At 40.1% G+C, this 25,535-nt stretch overlaps 1 long non-coding RNA gene across 1 annotated transcript; it reads right to left on the bottom strand.

Annotated features, from left to right (window-relative positions):
* Nucleotides 1-1,888: 1,888 nt before the first annotated feature.
* On the bottom strand, nucleotides 1,889-25,284 carry LOC140477256 (uncharacterized). The gene is made up of 2 exons (XR_011960689.1): nucleotides 24,918-25,284; nucleotides 1,889-2,395 (listed from the first exon to the last, which is right to left on the bottom strand). It is a non-coding gene; the product is annotated as an uncharacterized lncRNA (long non-coding RNA).
* Between the last annotated feature and the right edge of the window lie 251 nt (nucleotides 25,285-25,535).

The raw sequence follows: 25,535 nt of genomic DNA on the forward strand, positions 1-25,535 counted from the left end.
AACATGTTCATTACTTCCTCAAAGAATTCTAGCAAATTTGCCAGGCATGACTTCCCCTTGATGAAACCATGCTGACTTTGTCCTATTTTACCATACACTTCCCAGTATTCAGAAATCTCATCCTTTACAATGGATTCCCAGGATCTTACCAACGACTGAGGTTAAGTTAATCAGTCTGTAATTTTACATCTTTTGCCTCATTTCCTTTTTAAACAGGAGTTTTCACGCTAGTGATTTTCCAGTCCTCTGGGACCCTCCCTGACTCCAGTAATTCCTGAAAGATCAACACGATCTCTTCAGCTATCTTCCTTAGAACTCTGGGGTGTAGTCCACCTGGTCCAGGTGAGTTATCCACTTTCAAGCCATTCAGTACTTTTAACATCTTCTCCTTGGTGATGGCCATTATATTCAGCTCTGCCCCCTCATCCTTTTGAAAGTTTTGGGATATTACTCGTGTCTTCCACCATGAAGACGGATGCAAAGTAACTATTCAGTTCCTCAGCTATTTCATTGTCCCCCACTACTATCTTTCAAGCATCATTTTCCAGTGGCCCAATGTCCACTTTTGCCTCCCTTTTGCCCTTTATATATCTAAAGAAACTCTTGCAGTTTTCCTTGATATTACTGGCTAGCTTGCCCTCATATTTAATCTTCTCCCTCCTTATTTCTCTTTTTTGTTGCCCTCTGTTAGTCTTTGTAAGCTCCCCAATCCTCTGGTTTCCCACAGCCTTTCACCACATTATATGCTTTCTCTTTTACTTTTATGCCTGACTGCCCTTGTCAGCCATGGTTACCCCAACCTCCCTGCACCATGCTTCTTTTTCCTCAGGATGAATCTCTGGTTTGTCTCCTGATTTACTCCCATAAACTCCTGCCATTGCTGTTCCACTGTCTACCCTGCTAGGCTCCTCTTCCAGTCAATTCCACCCAGTTCCTCCCTCATGCCTCTGTAGTTGCCTTCATTCAGCTGTAATACCGTTATCTCTGATTCTATCTTCTTCCTTTCAAATTGCAGAGTAAATTCAATGATATTATAATCACTGTCTCCTAAGGCTTCATTCAGTTCCCTCACAGAATGTATTTTGAAGATTGAATTATGCTTAAATGTTGAGTTTTAACAGAAAATTAATTTACACAAACTTTCTAAAAAATAATCTGTACAACACTTTTCACCTAATTTGTAACAAGATACACATGACAATACATAAATAAAATCACATCAAATCACATGACTGAAACCAGGAAAGCCAACTTGAGGATTCTCAGCTCTCAGGCGAAAGTAAGGACTGCAGATGCTGGAGGTTAGAATCGAGAGTGTGGTACTGGAAAAGCACAGCAGGTCAGGTAGCATCCAAGCAGCAGAAAAATTGACGTTTCAGGCAAAAGTCCTTCATCATTCTCAGCTCTCAGCCTATTTCAAGCTGGCCAAATATATGTTATATTGATCTAGTGAGAAATTGTTGTCCCATCTCAGACTTTTAACCATGTTGAAAAAGGACACTAAGCAATTTGTCAGCTCATCTCAGAATATCCAAATCATGAAAGCAACCTTTCTTGGGTTTAGTGCCTTTGATTCTTAATGTGAAATGGAGCAACAAACCAGCCTTCATTTTGTGGAAGAGAGTTCAAACCATCTACCACTTTTTATTTGTGGAAGTGCTTCCTCACATCTTAATGGTCTGGCACTGATTCTCAGACTATGCTGCCTAATTCTATAGTTCTAAGCAGGAATAGCTAATGGTGACATGTCAGAGGACATTGCTAGCTACAGTAGCCAGAACTTCAATGGAAATTGTAAGTGGCAAAGCTGTTAAAACAAGCTTCCATTCCATGGTCCTGTTTAAATTGTCCTACAAAGTCAAAATCTACCACATCCAGTTTTTGGCTATGCATTTTAACAGGCATTTTATTGCAGATGGTGGAACAAATAGAGGAGTTCACTAGCAGACTTCCCATGATCCCAACATAGAAGTTAAGACTAAAAGCAAGGAAGTTAGAGTAATTAACATTAAGGAATAACATTTACTTGGGAAATTAATTTCAACAAATTCCCTGGACCTGATGCACACATCCTCGGGCAGGGGTCTGCAAAGTTTGGCTCCAGAGGTGCAGGCAGCTCAGTAAGGATTTGTATGGCTCCAGATTTAATTGATCAAATTCATCTTGATGATAATTTAAATGGCCTGTTTTGTACTCTTTTAACTTGTATTCACATTGTTCTTGAAGGAAAGTGTCATTCTGTATTTTTTCCCAGATGACCTTGTGATATTTGCCACCTCCACCATTGTGTGGTCCTGATTTAAGCTGCTTGAGGTTGTCCACTGCCGTTGATCCTCCTTAGTCTTTGACACAAAAAACAGAAATTGCTCGTGAAGCACTGCAGCTCTGACAGCATCTGTGGAGAGAAGAACAAAGTTAATGTTTTAAGTCCACTGTAGCTTCATTAGAAATGAAAGCTACTGGGAAACAACGGCATTTATACCGATGATGGGACTCAGGGGAGGGGAGTCAACATAGTACATGGGGATGGAACCAGACAGAAGGAGAGAAAGAGAAAAAAGGGATAGGCAAACAAAGAGATGGTTGATGATAAATTGAGAGAGAGAGACATAAATGCTAAGCAAAGTGCTAACGTGAAGTGTGAATAGTTGAAAATGTCTTGACTGTGCTAGGAGTAAATCACACAATGCAGGATCTAGGGGTGTGGGGGAGGGTAATTTAGCAAGGGATAAATGAGGAAACTACAGGCCAGTCAGTCTAACCTCAGTAATGGGGAAACTATTGAAAGCAATTCTAAAGACAGAACTAATCTGCACTTGGAGAGGCAGTGGTTAATAAAGAAAAACTCAGCATGCGTTGTTAAGGGGAGGTCAGTTCTGACCAGCCTGAATTTTTGAAGACATGACAAGGTGTGTAGATGAGGGAAACACTTTTGATGTCGTCTACTTCCTCTTCAGCAAGGCTTTTGATAAGGTCCCAAATGGGGGACTGATGGCAACGGTAACAGCCCATTGGTTCCAAGGAAATTCAGCAAATTGGATCCACGTTTGACTGAGAGGTAGGAAGCAAAGGGTAATGGTTAAGGAGTGTTTTTCTGATTGAAAGTCTGTCTCCAGTGAGATCCCACAGGGATCAGTGTTGTTGTTTGTGGATTATGTTAATGATTCAGATTCGAATTATGTTGATCATTATGTTCACAGACAATTGAAAAATGGAGGTGGTAAATAATGAGGAGGATAACCTTACACTGCAGTACGATATTGACAGGCTAGTCACATGGGATGATCGTGGTTAAAAGGAATTTAGTATACAATCTTTTTATAAGACTTAAAAATGTTATTGACGTCTCTCTGCCTTGCATTTCATCAACGTCTACATTTAAGCAGCAGTTTTGCAGCTTTTCAGATATTGTGTTTGTGAGTATATTTTTTAAAAAGTTCTTCCTATCAACCCCTAGAAAAGAGGTGACTCAGTGATAATGGAAGCTCGTCCTTCAAAGTTCCTTAGATCTAGAACAATCCCCTATAGATTAGGTGGTAGCAAATGTAACCTTGCTGTGTAAGAAAGGAGTAGGAGAATAGACAGGGAGATAATGCCAGTTAACTGGACAACGTAGTAGGAAAAGCTTTCGATCTATTATCATGGGTGGGCATTAGGAACCACAATATGATTAGGGAGAGACATGGATTTTTGAAAGGGAAATTGTGTGTGAAAGTGATTGTATAGTAAGCAATGTGTAGGGTGGGTTAGCTCAGATGTAAAAGGCTACTGAGTTTAAGAACACTGACAACACAAATGAAGTCTCTCTGGATAGAGGTAGTTCTAGGGTCCTGACTCTTCCAGTATTCCATTGGAATATCAGGAAAGATGGTGGCAGCGTAGTAATGCTGGGAATCCACAGGCCTCGGATAATGCTTTGGGTACAAATCACACCATGGTAGCTGGTGGAATTCCACTATTGAAAGGAAATATGCCAGTCTTACTAGGCCCACATGTAACTGCCCTCTGAAATTACCTTGCAAGCCATTCGATTCCAAGAAAGTTAGAGATGGGAAACAAATGTTAAAAGGATAAAAGGAAAATAAATCATGGCATAACTCAGCGAGCTTTAAACGATGGAAGATAAAGACATGGAGAGAACAAGCATAGTAGTTGAAGGGTACCATTAGATACAGTATATTTCAATTTTCAGAAAGCTTTTGAAAAGGTGTCACCCAAGGTTAGAGCTTGGGGACTGGGGATAGTATATTCATGTGGATTGATTAACAGACAGAAAACAAAGTAAGAAAAAACAGTTCAATCTGTAAAGGGTCTCAAGTGTTGCAAAAATCTCACTTTGAGCTTTAGCTATTTCAAAAATTATATCTATGGCTGGACTGAGTGTGATGTAGCTACATTTGGTAACAATACAAAACTATGGGAACATTAACTATGAGGAGCATGCAAATGGATTTAGGCTCAATAGTTAATCTGGCAAGAAAGTAGAGTGTAATGTGGGAAAGTGGGAAATTATCCACTTTGCTTTGAAACACCTGGTAGCATTTAATGTATGAGAAAACATATGCAGGATCCATCTGAAGGTTCAATTATGATGTAATAGCAGACACAAATTTCCCAACTAATCAACAGCAGATTCCTTCACTAAAGGTTTACTGTAATGACAATTGTGATTGTCTGTCTTCCAGAATGAATAGTGTTGTGCATAAGACTACACTATTTGGCAAATCATCTAGATAGATCAGTACCTCTTTTCTTGTAAATTATTTTAATGTGTTTGTAATGGCCTCTTGTGGGTGATCAGACACTGACCAATGTCCCAAGGAATGCACAAGGAATAAGCAGGCTGTGCACAGGTAGCATTCCCTTTAAAATGCATTCATGCGCAGGCACTTAAAAGCACCATACAGTTCAACAAGCTGGCTGTGCACAGCACACAGAAGTTATTTGGGACATGGAAATTGATTCACATGTCCACTTATATGAAATTGGTATTCAAGTGTGAATGACTATATCCCAAGAGAAAGGGTATAAAGGAGATAAAGCCATGGTGCAGCAATTTACATGGGGATTAAATGGAGAAACAATAAGTATCAAGGGCACAAAACCACATTCCTAACAGAAAGCTTTATCTACAAATACATCATTAACACTCTTATGATTTCAGCTCATAGTACTACGGAACGTGTTAGATCCCAGAATGAAATGTAGCCTGACAGATCATGTGACATTTTTCATTAGCTAATGTGGCAGTCAGTCACTGAAACATATTCACACAAGGCTGTAGATAACATGCTTATTTATAATATTTTTGCAAAAATGGTCAATTTCATATTTATCCACATAATACTCCATTTGTCAGATCCTTGTCCACTTACTTAGAGTCATAGAGATGTACAGCATGGAAACAGACCCTTCGGTCCAACCTGTCCATGCCGACCAGACATCCCAACCCAATCTAGTCCCACCATAGCCCTCCAAACCTTTCCTATTCATGTACCCATCCAATTGCCTTTTAAATGTTGCAATTGTACCAGCCTCCACCACTTCCTCTAGCAGCTCATTCCATACACTTACCACCCTCTGTGAGCCTGCACTCCAAGGTCTCTTTGTTCAGCAACATTCCCTAGGACCTTACCATTCAGTGTATAAGATTTGCTTTCCCAAAATGCAGCACCTCGCATTTATCTGAATTAAATTCCATCTGCCACCTCTCAGCCCACTGGCCCATCTGATCAAGATCCTGTTGTAATCTGAGGCAACCTTCTTCGATGTCCATTATGCCTCCAATTTTGGTGTCATCTGCAAATTTACTAACTGTACCTCTTATGCTCGCATCCAAATCATTTATGTAAATGACAAAAAGTAGAGGACCCAGCACCGATCCTTGTGGTCGCAGGCCTCCAGTCTGAAAAACAACCCTCCACCACCACCCTCTGTCTTCTACCTTTGAGCCAGTTCTGTATCCAATTGGATAGTTCTCCCTGTCTTCCATGAGATCTAACCTTGCTAACCAGTCTCCCATGGGTAACCTTGTCGAACGTCTTACTGAAGTCCACAAAGATCACATCTTCTGCTCTGCTCTCATCAATCCTCTTTGTTACTTCTTCATAAAACTCAATCAAGTTTGTGAGACATGATTTCCCATGCACAAAGCCATGTTGACTATCTCGAACCAGTCCTTGCCTTTCCAAATACATGTACATCCTGTCCCTCAGGATGCCCTCCAACAACTTGCCCACCACTGACGTCAGGCTGACCGGTCTATAGTCCCCTGACTTGTCCTTACCACCCTTCTTAAACAGTGGCACCACATTAGCCAACCTCCAGTCTTCTGGCACCTCACCTGTGACTATTGATGATACAAATATCTCAGCAAGAGGTCCAGCAGTCACATCTCTAGCTTCCCACAGAGTTATAGGGTACACCTGATCAGATCCTGGGGATTTATGCACCTTCATGCATTTCAAGACATCCAGCACTTCCTCCTCTGTAATATGGACATTTTTAAAGGAGGTCACCATCTATTTCCCTACAGTCTATATCTTCCATATCCTTTTCCATAGCAAATACCGATACAAAATACTCATTTAGTATCTCGCCCATTTTCCGTGGCTCCACACAAAGGCCGCCTTGCTAATCTTTGAGGGGCCCTATTCTCTCCCTCATTACCCATTTGACCTTAATGTATTTGTAAAATCCCTTTGGATTCTCCTTAATTCTATTTGCCAAAGTTATCTCATGTTGCCTTTCTGCCCTCCTGATTTCCCTCTTAAGTATATTCCTACTGCCTTTATACTCTTCTAAGGATTCACTCAATCCATCCTATCTATACCTGACATAAACTTCCTTCTTAACCTATCTATATCATTATGCAGGCTCCTTATATCATCTTCACAAGGTACTTTCTTTTATGTCATCAGAAGATTTAACAACCATAACTTTGATCCTTCATCCAAATCATTTATATAAATTATAAACAGTTGACCCCTGCAGCACACCATTCCTGACATCCTACCAGCCTGAAAAAGACCCACTTATTCCTACTGTCTGCTTCCTGTTAGCAAACAATCTTTGATCCATGCCTATATATTAACCCTATACCATGAGTTTTTATTTTCCACAAAAATAACTTTTGGTGTGGCACTTTATCAAATGCCTTTTGGAAATCTCCGTACAATACATTCGCTGCTCCCCCACTTCTATAGCACATGTTACTTAGAGGCATAGACTTATCGAGATGTACAACATGGAAATAGACCCTTCAGTCCAACTCATCCATGCCAACCAGATATCCTACCTAATCTAGTCCCTTTGCCAGCACTTGGCCCATAGCCCTCTAAACCCTTCCTATTGATATACCCATCCAGCTGCCTTTTAAAGCTGTAATTGTACCAGTTTCCATCACTTCCTCCGGCAGCTCATTCCATACACGCATCACCATCTGTCCCTTTTATATCTTTGTCCTCTCATCCTGAACCTATGCCCACTAGTTCTGGGCTCCCCCACCCCAGGGAAAGACCTTGTCTGTTTATCCTGTCTGTGACCCTCATGATTTTATTAACCTCTAGAAGATCACCCCTCAGCCTCCAATGGGAAAGCAGCCCCAGCCTATTCAGCCTCTCCCTGTAGCACAAATCCTCCAATCGCGGCAACATCCTTGTAAATCCTTTCTGAACCCTTTCAAGTTTCACAACATCCTTTCCAAAGGACGAAGACCAGAATTGCACACAATATTGCAAAAGTGGCCTAACCATGTCATCTCTCCACACTTCAGCCTTTCTGCCTTTATTCCTGATGAAGGGCTTTTGCCCGAAACGTCGATTTTACTGCTCCTCGGATGCTGCCTGAACTGCTGTGCTCTTCCAGCACCACTAATCCAGACTCTGGTTTCCAGCATCTGCATTCATTGTTTTTAACCTTGTTTTTACCTAACCAATGCACCATACAGCCGCAACATGACCTCCCAACTTCAAAGAACTCCAATAAATTAGTTAAACATGATTTCTCCTTGACAAAACCATGTTAGCTCTGCCTGATTACCTTGACATTATCCAAGTGTTCTGTTATAAATTCTTTGATAATTGCTTCTAACCCTATCCTTATGAATGTTAAGCTAACCAGCTTGTAGATTCCTGTTGCTGCCTCTCTCACTTTTCAAATAAAGAAGTTTCGTGAGCTATTTTCCAATCTAAAGGAACTTTCCCTGAATCTGATGAATTTTGGAAAATTAAAACCAATGCATTAATTTAAAGGAGAAAGTAAAGACAAGGATGTTTAGAAAAGGAGTCCCAAAGCTTTGGACCTAGGCAGACCTAGATATAGCCAGTTGTGACAGAGCAATTAAAATCATGATCTCAAATGGTTAGAAATAGAGCAGTGCAAATACTGAGATTTAGAGGAGGTTGTGGAGTTATGGAGATGCAAAGACTGTGGAGGAATTTCGAAACAAGGATGAGTATTTTAACATCAAGATGTTGCTTTAACCAGATGCCATAAAATAGCTGCATATAATTTTTCATCCAGTAAAATAAATGCTTTAAAAATTGTGGGTGCACAGTCCTAAAATTCCTCCCAGATAAACAGAAGAAAATGAATTCAAAGAAGAAGTGTTTATTACGAAAGAGGCAGGGAGCTGGAAAACAAACAATAATGTTATTATGTTACCACAAGTGGAAGGATATAATTACGATGTGGTAATTTGTAATAAATGTGGATAGGACTTTATAATGAAGGTGGCATCGTACATAACAAGGCAGAGATTATGGTCGCTCATCATGCAAGCCAACCTTCCATCTATTGACTCCATCTATACTTCTCAATGACTCACGAAGGCAGCCAACATAATCAAAGGCCCTACCCACCCGCTATAATCTCTTCCAATCTCTTCCATCAGGCAGAACATACAAATGCTTAAAAAACACTTACCAACAGATTGAAGAACAGCTTCTTCGCTGCTGTTATCAGACTTTTGAATGGGCCTCTCAAATTTTAAATTGAAATATCGTGCATTTTCTTTGCAGCTATGACATTGCATTCTTCATTCTGTTCTATTACCTTAATGCACTTTGTATGATATGATCTGCTTGTATGCAAAACAAACAACCTCTCACTATACCTGGATTCATATGACAATAATATGTCAAATCAATTTTTTTCTCTCTGTTTGCAGAGGGTGCTCTTGGAGCCATCTGCCAACACCTCATGGGAGAGAGAAAATTTGCAGAGAAAATTTATGAGCAAAGTAAAAGGTAAAAATGAGATTTAATTAAGTTCATTTATGTTACTGGGGTAAAGTTGTGAGTTAACACACCAAATGAGAATGTACAGTGGAATCTTTAAATCACAACAACAACATCCAAGGATTATTAGCAACTTTACCAAAGCTGAATCACTCCTTTAATTGGGCATTTTTACCCAGAAATTAATTGACCTACATTCTATCTCGATCAATACCATGTAGTTTGATGATAAAGATGTTGTAATCGATGGAATCATTTTCCACCACACTATGCCAATTGATGGATCACGATAAGTTCATTACTGACCTTGTTCTACAGCTATTAAAAATAACTCAAGTTTTGAGCCATAGAGTCATAGAAATGTACAGCATGGAAACAGACCCTTCGGTCCAACTCGTCCATGCCGACCAGATATCCCAGCCCAATCTAGACCCAATTGCCAGCACCTGGCCCATATCCCTCCAAACCCTTCATATTCATATATCCATCCAGATGCATTTTAAATGTTGCAATTGTACTAGCCTCCACCATTTCTTCTGGCAGCTTTTTCCATACACATACCACCCTCCTAGTTCTCTTTTATATCTTTCCCCTCTCTCTATTCCCTCGAGTTCTGGACTCCCCCACCCCAGGTCAGAAATCATTTTGATTCTATCCTATCCTATCCATGCCCCTCATGATTTTATAAACCTCTATAAAATCACCCCCAGCCTCCAACACTCCAGGGAAAACAGCCATAGCCTATTCAACCTCTCCCTATCCTCAAATCTTCCAGCCCTGGCAACATCCTTGTAAATCTTTTCTGAACCCTTTCAAGTTTCACAACGTCTTTCCGATAGGAAGGAGACCAGAATTGCACACTATATTCCAACAGTGGCCTAACCCATGTCCTGTACAGCCACAACATGACCTCCCAACGCCTGTACTCAATACTCTGACCAATAAGGTCCTGTCTATCTGCGACTCCACTTTCAGGGAACTATGAATCTGCACTCCAAGGTCTCTTTGTTCAGCAAATAGGACCTTACCATTAAGTGTATAAGTCCTGCTAAGACTTTCTTTCCCAAAATGCAGCACCTCACATTTATCTAAATTAAACTTAATCTGCCACTTCTCAGCCCATTTGGCCCATCTGATCAGGATCAAATTGTTTGAATGCACTGTACGTATTTCTTTGTGACACGTGTTTATGAATGCTGACTATATAAGTCATACAGCACTGAAACTTCAAGATCTACTTGGTATTATGTTGCATATTTTTCCCTTGTTTCAAAAACAACAATTGTTTTTCAAATTGCCTCCCCTTTTCTCATATTGACCATAATCCTGGCTGACATCAGAACCAGCAGTTTTATCATGTTACTCAAATCGTCATTCATGATGTGTGAGCTCCAGTGTTGGGTGTCTTCTAAGGAGGGGGTGAAGGGTTAAACATAACTGTAATGCTAATCTTCCCCCTTAACCACACATATCACTGGCTAGCTGTTAGCAATAGGAAAGTTGGCTGACTTTTCTCTCAGCTGCAGTGCAAGTATCCCAAGGTTAATTTTCATGGCAATGTCACTATCTGAGCTGAGATCCAATCACTCCAGACTTGGGATGTCCTTTTGTATTCTTTGGCTTACTCTGCACTAGGAAGCACATTTACCTTCTGTGCCACCTAAAAAGCTCCCCAAATAGTTCATGATTCTTTAAAGCAGATTCGCAATTTGAAATATCTTTATTTATATGTAAGTCTGCCTTAGCAGAGGTTTTGCGTATTACTGTGCTCCATGTCATGAATGCACAATAATGTTCACTCTGGAAGACAAATGATCATAATGTTAGGAAAGCAAACCTTTAGTGAAAGATACTGTGGTTGTTTGGATAGAAAATGTGTATCCGCTATTACGTTACAATTGAACTAACAGATAGATCTCACGTACTGTTTATCATCTATTAAATGCCAGGTGTTTTCAAACAGCTTCAGCACAATCTCATTGAATTATCCCTTGTCGAGAAACAAATAAGAGAATTGGGAATCTATCGATATCTAATTTATATTGGCATAACAGTAAATCAATGGAAAGGTTTTGATGAAACCCAAAGTGCTTCTTCCTTGTTAGTGGTCAGAAATCATTTTGATTCTATTCTGTTTCTTTAAAGCTTCTTTCTTTCCCTAATCTTTTCATTTGAGTTCAGCAAGATGAAGTATCATGACCTTACAGGATTGGTAAATTAAAGCAACCCTTTTCCTTCTCGTGGTATCATAAAAGCCCACATTGTGTGACCTATCTGTGGTTAGATTGACTTCAAAACTTTGTCTACTTCAATCATAATCAAACTTATCTGTTTTGGGGATGTTCATCATGAATATTGACACACTCCAATGGATGTTTGCTTTAACTTCTGAAAGACACTGTCAGCTACATGGAGACATTTGCAAGATCTTATAGTTGACAGCACACAAACACATAAAATAGGTTACTGACTCTGTGCCAGGGCTACCAATTACATTAGCTTTGTCTGCAAATGATGCTAGTCAGAGCTGGAAGTCAGGTTCACTGTTTTGACTGACTTCCCACAAATGTTGACTGAACTCTTGTACCAACTGAAGTACCTCCAGGCCACCAGGACTGTTGGTGAATGCCGTTTCCATTTATGTTCAGCTGCTACCACAAGATGAGGAAACACAATGTGCACAATTTCCAGCCAGCTTTCATCCAGCGATTGCTCATGCTCCCTGATCACTTGGCACCTCAAGGCAACCTTGCCTGGCTCAGTAACAAGGGGATATCCCCTTAGAACATGATTGATGACCCTTGCAGACAAAAACATCATCACAAACGTCTGTGATGCCATGTGAATAATGCTTGCGAATACTCCTCCAAATTGTCTGCTCAGTGCATCTGGAATCACCTACTTTTACATCATACATTCTCTGCTGCTACTTCAGAAATATTGGAAGGTATCCTCCCAGGTCCTGAATGTCTATAGCGAGAAATATGGGAGAAGTCAAATTGGGAGCAACAAGTCACATTGTCCAACCAAGTTCGAGATGCTGAGACAAGAGCCTCATTCATGACTGGCAAGAAACCTCTTAACAGGGATTATCGCTGATGATCACCTTTGTTATTATTTAATCCTGCCTCATGAATATGTATCGTTCTATCACCCACCAGATAGAAACTAGATATTAAGAATCCCGACACAAAAATCAAAGCAATGATCTGATCTGGTGACTCCAGCTCACCGCCTTCTCCTCCAAGTCTCCATTTTTGACACCCAGCATCAACATTTCAGGATATGTTCCATAGTCAATGACCACACATACCCAACATCCACAGATGCTGGCATCCAACACTTGCCAATCTCTCCACACCATCATGGCACTCTCCGATTCACTTATGCTTCTGCACTTTGATGCTGCACTTAAGAACACATTACCAAGTATCATTGAAAGGCTGCTGCAAGGACACTAATGGACACAGGGATAGCCACCCCTATCGTGAATTGGACCTGACTGCACCTCAGGGTTGTGCACTTGCTTTCTTAGTGCACATTCACTTGCTGCCTACCTGAATGCTCACAGCATTCCAACTTTGCCTTGCCTTTTACTGCTTTTCCCTGACAGCCAGAGCTAATTGGCAGTCATTACTTCTAACATGACTTGGCTTTTAGTGCAGACACAAAACCAGGTAGCTTGAAATATTTATCAACAGCTATTGGTCAAGGGGGTGGATGTGTTACTGTGGAGCACAGTACTATATCAATCACACACCTGCACTATGTGCCAGTGGCTAACAGAACAAACACACTGCATGCACTTCAAGCAAATGACCATTTCTCAAAGATTACGGGGAGTAGTTTTTACTCAAGTCAAGGATGATACCCATCAGTTAGAGATACGGGCACCGTAAGTTAAAGGCAGCCGATAACATTAGTTCAAGGGTTTGAGTGCAATCATTCACCACAGGGGGGTGGTCAGGTCAGAATCTTCTCCACATCACAGATGAGCAGCTGAATGTCGGGCACCCTTGCCAATGACCTTATTTGGCTCATTTTTGTTATATTGTGTATTGATTCTCCTGGAACATGAGAAATGGAGAGTTTGAGTCAGATCTAAGTCAGTGACACGGCTGTTAGTGTTAATGCAGGTGGGGAAAGGTAATGAGGTTGCCCAACTGAGTGAATAGGTAGCACATAGGCCATGTATGTGGGGGCCATTGGTTTGATAGGTAACACTGCGGGACAGAAGATGTTGCATGTACCAGTGTGACTCACAGAGCATGAACCTTAGTGGTAGATGGGCACAGTAAGCAGAGATAGAGTAAAAGTGTAAGATATTGGAGAGAAAATAATGGCACTTATCATGATGGAACAAAGAAGGTCATTGACTTTCCTCGTACTAGAATTCACTCCAATTTTCTCAATGTCTGTGTGGATTTCTGAGGTCCATGTGCAGCAGAGATTTCTGAAAGAAGAAGTCAATGCTGCTATCACGCCAACACCAATTCTCATGGGCAAAAACATGCAGTCTCTGCATGTGCGTGCACCTTAGAGGGAATGTTGCTTCCTACACTCCTAGGTGTTTCTCCAGATGGCTGAGTCCTCACTGACCCAGGAGCAAACTCAGACAAGGCTGACAGGGTTGGAAGTCATGGTATCCTCTGCCAGAAGAGGACACCCTTGCTCTCCACCTCAAAGTCCATTCAGTATCTCCAAGCCCCTGTCCACCAAGCATGACACCAATTTCCCCTGATCTGCCATGTCTCAGGCAGATGTCACAAATCTTGGGCAGCTTTGGACTGCCAGCGTTTGAATGGGTCCACAATGGCCTTCCAAAGATGGCACCATGTCAGTGATCCTGGGATATCCTGAAAGTGAGACGTCTGGCTCTGGTAAGTGGGAAAGTTGAGCTAGTATCAGATGAGTGGAGCATCATGGGAGCATGATAGGTGTTTAGTGAGGTGAGTTTGAGATAATAGCATGGGAAACCTCACTCGATCCCGTGGAGAAAATCTGTCCTGGAAGCTAAATAAAATTATACTTTATTGAAACATAGTAAGATTCCACCCATTCTGTTCATCAACTGCTGAGGTATAGAATATGTATTCAGCTAAGTGGAGCTTGAAGTATCTTGTGAATTCTGAGGTGGACTGTGAACTGCTGTGCCTGATGCTACCATCTGCACTTGCTCACTGGTAATGTGTGAGCCAACAAGTGAGAACAAAACTATCTGCTTTCCTAATAAATCATCATCATCATCCCTGTGTACCATTTGGTGGTCTGGTGGGAGATCAAAGACATGACTTAAAATTGTCCAATGTACAAATGCACTCATTCTGAACATGACCATATTTCATCCACTGCTGACATCAAGCCAGTATAAATGATCATCCAACAGTTAATTCTGTTGCCAGGCAACTGGAGAGTAGGAGTTGGGGGAAATGCCCCCCATCTCTGTCTCCAAGGCTGAAACACGCCCAGAATCCACTGGTCTACAGCGTTTCCTTCTCTGCTGATTTTAATACAAGATCATGGAAGACCATCTCAGTATCTCTGCTTCTCTCTGGTATCTTTACTCCCTTCTACTGCAAGGAGTGAAAGAAGTGACGTCTGAATGAGGATAACGGAATGTGCTGAATGAATTGATGCATAACATTCATTAAGACTGACTATGAGTAAGAGGCAGAACATTGCAAAAATGTGAAGGGCCATGTGAATGGTGGTTGGACAGAGGGCAGTGTCAGCACACATGGGGTGGGGGGTGTGTGTATGTACCTGCAAGGTATGTTGGTGTGAGTAGCCATGTGTAGGAGTAAGCATGAGTAGGAAGAATGAGGCGGTTGCTGTGATACACATGTTAGGATGTAGGTAAACATGTCACAGTACCTGTGAGAATACCACCACATATATGGTCACATTTTCAATATTTCTGGGACAAAATCCTGGAACTCCCTCCGTAAGGGCAATTTAGATCTACTCACAGGACAGCAGTGGTTCAAGAAGACAACTCACCGCCATCTTCTCAAGGACAACTAGGGATGGGTAATAAATGCTAGCCAGCCAACAGCATCTACCTTCCATAAGTGAAAATTAAAAGATACCCCTGATGTTCACCTCCCGAGCTACTTTTGGCTGTACCATCCTGATTTCACCTGCAAATTGGGAACACCATCTCCCTGCTAAACATTACAGCTTCCAGCATCATATCCTGGGCATGTTCACCATTTGGAAGGTTGGGACTCCATTCTCCATCCATTCCAACCTCCAGGACCCATCAACAGTCATCTTTGTAATGACCCCTTCAGTTCTGAAGCAGAAATCAACAAGAACCAGTCATCGTCACACGCACTCAATCAATTTGGCTGGAAAGTCCAGAGTTCAGACATTGGATTAAAAGGCAACTAACTTTCATTGCACACACAACTCTGAGTTTCCCACGTACTACTGGGCCAACCTTCTCCCTCCCACAAACTCCACAGGGTCATCAAATTAAAAGTCCAACCCCCAACCTGACAATGTGCCAGTTACTATAGTAGTTCGTTGTATCTCTGCAATCCTGAAAATGTCTGCACTTCTGCTTACCCAACATAGGCCTCTTTATTTTGTTGAGTCAACATCTAGACTTAACCAGTCAAGTCAAGTTATGATAGATCATGGACCAGCCTCACATAGTTGAACACCAAATAACTGAATGCTGCATCAGATAATCAACAGAACAGGAATATTCTTATATCTGATAAGAGATATATATCTGTTGAATATTGTTAACACCATAGTGAGACATTTGTATTTCCCACATGAGCAATGTCAAAGGCATATTTCAACAATATTATGTAATGAGGCTGTTGTCTGTGACGTTCCATTTACAAAACTATAAAGTATTTGAATTAGTTTTATGTTTGCAACTATCTAATTCTTTTGTTTTCCCAAGCATCTGTCAGGATTTTCACAGTGAGCAAAGGTTTTCACAAGTCACTGCCTCTTTGTATAACTCTAACACCAATTTCCTGGCTGACATCGATCAAGCAGATTAAGTTGAACTGGTACATCACCTGTAATGCTACTCAAGGACAGGCCTCGGCCTGTAGTGTGGTTTCCGATAGTTACTGCAATCTGGCCACAACCTAAACACAAGAGCTGTTTTCCCACAAATGTAATATGACAAGTAAACTGAAGTAACTTAGCATATGTATCACATGAAGTGAAGATATTAAATGCTTTGTTGATAGAGTTATATAGCACAGAAACAGGCCCTTCATCCCAGCTTGTCCATGTTGACCAGGTTTCCTATATTGAACTCATCCCATTTGCCTGTATTTGGCTCATATCCCTCTAAACCTTTCCTATGCATGTACCTATCCAAATGTCTTTTAAACATTATAATTGTACCTGCCTCTGCCACTTCCTCTGGCTCATTTTTATGTTTGAAAAATGCATGATCTCACATATTCACCAGCCAGAGGATGGAGGGATGTGAAATTGCCCCTTCTTAATGCTAAATCTGCAGAGAGTCAGACAGCCAGCACAGTGGGGTTTGCTGAAATAGCAGTTTCCTACAATTGCAAAGTGTTATAGATTGCATATATAATACCATCAGAGCACTGAGCAATGCTGTCATTGTGAACGGGAAAGGGTTCCCTACCACAAACGAGCAGCTAATATGTGACCACACTAGCTAAATGTTCCATGTTTGTGCACAATATGGAGGGAGATCTTACGACTCCTTCATTCTGGTGCACTTATAAGTGATTGAAGTTTTCAATATCATTCATTGGTTCGAGGATTGGCTTTCCGAAGTCAATGTGGACCACCAGAAGATGGAGCTGATTACAGCCGAAATCTCCTGATTACCACTGAGGAGAGATATGTTGTCATACATCCCTCAACAGCAGCCACCATTGAGAAGATGATAGGACTGCAAAAAATGAGAATCAGCTGTTTGAACCATTCAGGTAACAATCTTTGGATAATCTCGCACAACATCATGATGTCCTGCACGGGTCCTCAACTTCACTGACAGAGAGGATATATTTGGAAAGGAAAAGATGGAAGACTGAGTGATCTCCTCAGATAAGCAAGAAAATGACTGTGACATGGATTAGGAAGCTATATACTAACAGAAAGATATAACAGCAAAGGTGAGAGATGAGAGTCAGGCCTGTGGAATCCTTACTGCAAATGGATTCCAGGCTTAAGAAACTATTGATACTTTTTTTTGTTATGCTTTTTTAAAAACCTGCTGTTTGGTAGGGCACTGCTTCCAACTAAGAGCATACATGATTGTGTTAGTTAATTTGCATTTTTTTTGTTTTGTTAAATAAAGTGTTCAGTTGCACTTTGATTCTGCTGGTAGTATAGTCCCTTGCTTCTGTCAATCAGTACAGAGAAACCAATCATTACAGAAAAAGCAATCAGTACAGAGAAACCTAGCTTTTGTGCAATTTGCAACTGCATCTGCATGACACTGTGTTCTCCCACATCCACAGACTCCTGAAGGGACAGAGTTATGGACCTTGCTTCAAGGAAGTCAAAATGGATGCTACCTTAAAAAACACGTGCTTTCTTCCCTCGACATGACTATTCACATAACACCCTGACACATGGTTGAAATGCAGATTAGACCTTGCTGAGCACTCTGGAGGCAGACTTAGGACACACAGCCAGAGGAAAGAGGAGTCCAGTTAGGTCAATGTGGCCTCACAGCATGCTCATTAGTAATGAAGATTAAATAGAATAAACAAAGTTATTTCCATATAACTTTAAAGATTTCAAAACACACAATAAAAACATGATCCCAGTAACCCTAAAAGCATACCTTTATACTACTCACACCAGAGAAAATTCCATTCTCTCTAACCTGTATAGGGTTTAATTTAGCTATGGCTTAATTTCCAGTCTTGAGAAACTGAGAGCCTCTTCTTGAGTTTCATACAACAGAGCTTAAACTAAAATAGCTTAAAATAACCTCTTTGGGGCTGTTGTCTGGAATTTTTACTAAACTCCTTACAATCTTCCTTTCAGGGGAAGCTGTGGTGTAGTGGTATTGTCACTATACTATAAATCCAATGACCCAGGATAGTGTTGTGAGGACATGAGTTTAAGTCTCACCACAGCTGATGGTGAAATTTGAATTCAATGAAAATCTCGAATTGCAGGTTAGTCTCATGGTGCAGTGTAGCCATTATAATTTTAAAAATTCCATCTGGTTCACTAATGCTCTTTGGGTGAATTAAGGATCTTTGTCGTGCAATGATTTATAAGAGCTAGATACAGATAAGTGCTAGGAAAGGTAATAGGTCACTTGAGGGAGTAGTTTATAGGCCCCCAAACTGTAGTTACGCTGTAAGAGGAAGAATTAAATGGGGCGTGTAAGAAAGTGCCACAACAATCGTGTCTATATTCCACATGTAAATTGCAAAAATCAGATTGATAAGGATAATCTAGAAAAATAAATTCTGGAATAATTTCTTAGAGCAGATTTATCAATAATTCATCTAAAGTAGCCTCCAGGTAACAGCAGTCATAAGATGGTGGCATTTCATGTTAAAAAGGAACGGTTCAGTTCTAAGAATAGTGCTTTAAACTTAAGTAAAGAGAAGTGTAACAGTGTGAATGCAGACTGACTAAAATGAACCAGGAAACTAGTTAAAATTTAGGATAATACAGATGAGGTAGCAGATTTTTAAAAGCTGTCAGCAAAGATTTATCCCAGTGACAAAATAAAATTCATTGACAAAGAGGGAGCATCCGTGGGTAACTATGAAAGTTTAGGATAAAATCAGATTGAAAAGAACACTGCACAGTTCAGTAAAGATTAGTGATAGGTCAGAACATTGAATAGATTGTAAGGACCAGCAAGGAATGTCTAAACTGCTGGAACATTTACAGCATGAGAGAAACCTAGCTACTAATATAAAAGCAGTTTCGACAACTATTTAAATAGGAAAAGAGCAATTAAAGGTTATGTTGATCCCCTTGAGAACAAGTCTGGCAAATTGATCATCAAAAACAAGGACTTGGCTGAGACATTCAACCAGTATTTGCGTCTGTCTTCACTGAGGACAATTTAGGAGACTTCACAAGACACTTAAAATTAGGGAAGGAAGAAATGAAAAAAGTCACCATTAAGGGTGGCACAATGGCTCAGTGGTTAGCAATGCTGCTTCACAGCACTAAGATCCCAGGTTCGATTCCAGCCTCAGGCAACTATCTGTGTGGAGTTTACACATTCTCCCCGTGTCTGCATGGGTTTCCTCCGGGTGCTCTGGTTTCCTCCCACAGTCCAAAGATGTACAGGTCAGGTGAATTGGCTATCCTGATTCTTCCATAGTGTTAGGTGCATTTGTCAGAGGGAAATGGGTCTGGGTGGGTTACTCTTCGGTGGGTTGGTGTGGACATGTTGTGTTGAAAGGCCTGTTTCCATACTGTAGGGAACCTAATCTAATCTACCAACAAAGAGGTGCTGGAAAAGTTATCACATCTAAATGTAATAGCTACTCAGGACCAGATGGCCTGTTTCCTCAGGTTTTAAAAGCAGTGACCATCAAATTAGTAGAGGCATTGATTATAACTTTCCAAAAACCATTAGTTCTGGAAGGATCCAGCAGTTTGGAAAGTAGTTAATGTAACATACTATTCAAGAAAGGAAGAAGACAGAAAACAGGAAAGTACTTGTTAGTTAGCCTAATATCTGTCAGAGTAAAATTACTAGAATCTACGATGAAGGAATTTGTGATAGGATACTTCATAAATCATAATGTGATCAGGCAGAGCCAATATAGTTTTATGAAAAGGAAATTGTGTTTAACTAATTTGTTTGAGTATATTGAGAAAGTAATGAGTGAGGTGGATAAGGGGGAATCTGTGGATGTGGTCTGTTTGAATTTCCAAAAAAAATGTTTGATATAATCTAGGAGGTATGTTTCCATGCTATGTGATTCTAAAAACACATTAGCTTTACAAAGTCCATTTCATAATTTTAATATTCCCTAACTGTTACAATTTCAACATTTAAAAGGTATCTGGATGGATATATGAATAAGAAGGTTTTTAGAGGGATATGGACCAAATGTTGGCAAATGCGATTAGATTTATTAAAGATATCTAGTTGGCAAAGAAAAGTTGCACTGTACATGCTGTACATCTCTATGACCCTATGACTATAAAACAAATTTTATTATATACAAGAACCTTTATTGGTCAGTGTGTTCAGTATAGGAGATGGGAGGTCATGTTACAGCTGTAGAGGACATCAGTTAGGCCACTTTTGGAATACTGTGTACAATTCTGCTCTCCCTCCTAAAGAGTTCAGAAAATATTTACAAGGATGTTGCCAGGGTTGGAGGGTTTGAGCTCTAGGGAGAGGCTAGATAGACTGGGGCTATTTTCCCTGGAAGGTCAGAGGCTGAGAAGCAACCTAATAGAGGTTTATAAAATCATGAGGGGTATGGTTAAGGTGAATAGCTAAGGTCTCTTCCCCAGGGTAGGGGATTTCAAAACTAGAGGGCGTAGATTTACAGTCAGAGGGGAAAGATTTAACAGGGACCTAAGGGGAAACTTTTTCACACAGAGGGCAGTGCATAAGGTGCCAGAGGAAGTGGTGGATGCTGGTACCACTGCAACATTTAAAAGGTGTCTGGGTAGGTGTACGAATAGAAAGTGTTTAGAAGGATATGGGCCAAATGCTGGCAAAGGGGACTAAATTAATGGTCAGCATGGACAAGTTGGACTGAAGGATCTGTTTCTAAGCTGCAGAATTCTATGACTATATGGCTCTATGACCAGATCAATGGTTACTGCACAAAATAAGAGCTCATGCTGTAGAAGGTAACATATTAGTGTGAATAAAGAGTTGGTACGTTAATGGGTGGCAAAGAGTAGGGACGAATTTTTTTTCAGGTTGGCAAGTTGTAGCGAATGGATTGCCACAAGGATCAGTATCTGTGTGACTGTGAAGACAGAGCGTATGATAGCTACATTTTCCAATGACACAAAGATAAGTAAGGAAATAAATAACTAGGTCATCACAGGGAGGTGGAGAGTCTGCATAGGGGTATAGTTAGATGAAGTGAGTGGGCAAAACATTAGCAGACAAGGTATAATTGTAGGGAAAAGTGAACTTGTCCATTTGGCAGGAAGAATAGAAAAGAGAATGCAGAACTTAGAAGTACAAGGGTAATTGGTACATGAATCACAAAAAGTTAGTTTTCATATACAGTATGATTAGGTAGGTAACTCAAATGTTAGCATTTATTGCAGGGGGAATGGAATAGATGAGTAGGGGAATTTTATTGTAGTTATACGGGCTTTGGTGAGACCACATCTGAAGCACTATGTATTATTTTGTTCTTCTTATTTGAAAAGGAATATAACTAACTGCATTAGAAGTAACTCAGAGAAGGTTTACTCAACTCATCTCTGGAATGAAGGGCATATCTTATGAAGAAAAGTTGAACAGGTTAGTCCTTGAATCAATGAGCTTAGAATAATTAGAGATGATTTTAACGAAATATAAATTCCTGAGAAGACTTGACAGAATGGATTCTGAGACAATGCGAGAATGACAAGAACTAGAGGACACAGTTTAAAAATAAGAAGTCTTGCTTCTAAATGGAAATGAGAAGTGTATTTTTCTATCAGAGGTTTATTAGTCTGTCATGATTTGGAGGTGTGGACTGGAGTGTACAAATTTAAAAATCACACAATACCGGGTTATAGTCCAACAGGTTTATTTGGAAGCTGATGAAGGAGCAGTGTTCCAAAAATTAGTGCTTCAAAGTGAACCTGTTAGACTATAACCTGGTATTGTGAGATTTTTAACTTTACTAGTCTTGGTGGAGACTGAAACAATGAGGTTATTCCATAAGACCATAAGACATAGGAGTGGAAGTAAGGCCATTCGGCCCATCGAGTCCACTCCGCCATTCAATCATGGCTGATGCGCATTTCAGCTCCACTTACCAGCGTTCTCCCCGTAGCCCTTAATTCCTCTATTCAGATCTGAATTAGATTTTCCATTGACAAGCAAGTCCTAAGTTTAGCAACCTTCCATTATTTTGGTAAAACTTCCATGTTGTCTGTGTGTAACTGGGACTGTCATCCCAATACAGAGGGCAGGATAGTTGGGTAACAGTTTGCCAAGTACCAACCTGGTAACAATGGTTCTGTGGTCATCTTTCAATGGCAAAATCCATATCTGTTAAACTACTGGACCCACTTCACCAGATCCAAGAACACACTGCATGTATGCTTTCAGCAAGCATATTGTACAGTGGGGACACATGGAATAGAGCCAGTGAAGGCTAACATGCCTAATGTCAGCACATCAGTCCTACTTGTTCCTGAATTACAAATGGGACAGACTACCACTCTCCTTTCCTTCTGCTAGAATCATGAACGGAAGCATAAAAAGACCAAGACTTGGTGGAACCAAGTTTTGATCCAGATTCCACATTCCCCTCCTATAATGTGTGATTTCTTTTTACATGGCTAGACAAAAGGAATTTCTCACTCTTTGTATTCAGCTATGTAGGTAATATTTTATTGTTAGTCAGTCAATCTGATCTGGAGTGCACTGCTTGACAACAGTAAAAGAAGATTCAATCAGAACTTTCAAAAGAGAACAGGGAAAAGGAAAACATTTGCAGGGGATTGGGAACAATTAGGTAGCAAATTTCTGAGATTACACAAGTATATAGGCTGAATGGCTGACTTCGGTGCGATATAATTTCATTGCTGACTTAGAAATGAACAAGTGATAGGCATGTTGAATGAGAGGAAATAATTTCTTGAGTAAATTGCTTTGTCTTGTGTTTAGTAGTTGTTCTCAGATTGCTGTAATTGAAAAAACAGATCAATCTAATTTGGAGGGTTTTTAAAAATTATCTTTTCACCATTTCCTATTGGAAACTTTTTTGCATATGTAGTGAATGGAGGAATTTAAAAAAAATTGATCAACATTAATTCATTAGATATTTAGGTCAATTATAATGATCAATTTACACCTTTAAACCAGTCACCACTTTCCATTTCACTGTTAATGCTCTTGTAGTGGACGTTACTTAGATGTGGTGCCTTTAAGCAGTACCACCTTAAAGAGCTGCAACCATGTAGGTTATGCTTTTAATGAAATGATTTATTTGCTTTTGTTTTGTAATTCTCTTTGCTCCTAAGCCAAAGATATTGCTGTATCTTCCATGGAAGAAAGAAGAAAACTTTAATTTACATAATACTTGTCACAACCTTGAGTTGTTCCATGTGCTTCCAGCTGTTCAGGTATGTATGTGCTGCAGTCACTGTTGTAATGTTGGAATGATGGCAGCAAGTTCCCACAAACAGCGGTGAGATATATGATCAGCTAATTTATTTTGATGGTATTGATTGGAGGATGCTTGTTTAACAGGATACTGGGAGATTGCTCCTATTTGAATATTGCTTTCTAATAATCTTCTACCCTTACCTGGGATTACAGACATAACCTTAGTTTAATACCTCATCGAAAAGACCATAATGTAGCGCCCTTTATTATGTAAAAATTTTCATTAACTGCCAGGAGATTTCTTCCAATGTGGTCTATATTAAGAGTTCAATGGCAGCTATTTATACTTTGTAATAGTCAGGATTGTCCTCTGCATTTGTGCTCTCCATGTTGGCATTCATTACCAATCCAATTTTCAGTCTTGTATTTGTACCATTGTTCAGTTCTGCACAATGAAGTAATGACCTATACAAAAACATTAAACATCATTTATTTTGATTTCAGTGATTGAGAAATAAGGTGAAAGGATGCCAAGTGCCTCTCAATATTATACTAACTAAAGGCATCCTGTTGTCAAAAATAAAGGATAGGTTTTGAAAATGATATTCAATTGCATCAGCATTTATATTGGTTTCAGTACCAATTTTCATAGTGGCAAGTATGAATGGAGTACAATTAGAACTCTTAACTCCTGTCAGAGAGGAGTCTTTCATCACATCACTTTAAGCTGTGTTTGATCCCAGATCCCCTGAGGTGAAAGGAGAGTGTCCTGACCCACTATGCCACTCAGTTCCTCTACTTTTGATACTTTAAGGTCAATCTGGTAACTCGTTGCTTCCTGTGTGCTCGTCAGATTGTTCAATACAGTCTCAGTTTAAATTAACATTCTGTATTTTTGCCAATTTAACAATTATTTCAATGAATTCTCACTTTAATTTTCTTGTAGCTAATTGTCAGGTTAAATAGCAGTTCAATGAGGTCTGTGATACAGTCATTAACAGGCAATGGTACATGTCTAGTATTTTGTAAACTGTGTGTGGATTATATCGCTTAAATTTGCATGTAAGTCTTATTGTGATGTATACATGATTGGGGTAAAATATATGATAAAATACAACATCCTCTTAGCTCTTTACAATCCCTGTAGCTGACGAGTTATCAGGATAAAATAACTTTGCAGTTAAGACAATGTACCTCGTGCCCACTGCTGGGCACAAGGAACATTATGTATTCAACTTGCACTTCTGAGTTATTCATGCTGACTGATATTTTCAGTAAGTAGATACCTTGCACAAAGTACAATGTTCACAGGTCAGACACTAATTAAAACAATAAATGCCAGCCTGGGAGTGATATTTTTTAAAAATCAGAAATGCTCAATTTATCAATTCAGTGATTTCCACTGAGGTTGAATTGCTTTGTTCATTACTTACCAACATGTGCATGCCTCCTTCGAGTCGGATTACTTCTGTGACATCAAGCACACTTCCTGAATCTGTCCTATTACGAAATTGGCATCACAGTGTTTGACTTAAATCCCTCTTTAGAACTCCATTGTTCTCAGACAGGAGTGAGCTGTGAATGCTGCGGGTGTTCCATCAGCACTGAGAAAGCTGTTTGAAGAAGCTTTTGCATAAATAAGAAAACAAGATCAGACCTGTATATGGCAAAATTGTACCTTCAGGGTTAAGTTTATGACAAAATTGCTTTTAAGGATGAATGTAAGGCCATCAGTTCTATAACAATAACTGAATGCAATCTGATTTCTTCCACATCCAGTATTGTCACTGTAACCTGCAATCCTCGAATGCTCGTTTGTGAGCAGGTTTAACAGATGTCACTTTTTAAAGCAGAGCTTTTTGTTTAGGAGTCTTTGTATCTCTGTGTCATAGCCATGGCCTAATGTTGGACCAGAATATACAGCAGGTATTTGTAAGGTGCTCCAGGGCACAGAGGAGGAGGGGAGGGTAGGGGAGAGATTATCTGACCTAAGCATTGATGGTACGCCCCACTCCAACCCATAGGGCCCCAGGGAGGTTGCCTTGCTATTG

The sequence above is a fragment of the Chiloscyllium punctatum genome, chromosome 5, assembly GCF_047496795.1.
Source record: "Chiloscyllium punctatum isolate Juve2018m chromosome 5, sChiPun1.3, whole genome shotgun sequence".
NCBI classification, from domain to species: Eukaryota; Metazoa; Chordata; class Chondrichthyes; order Orectolobiformes; family Hemiscylliidae; genus Chiloscyllium; species Chiloscyllium punctatum.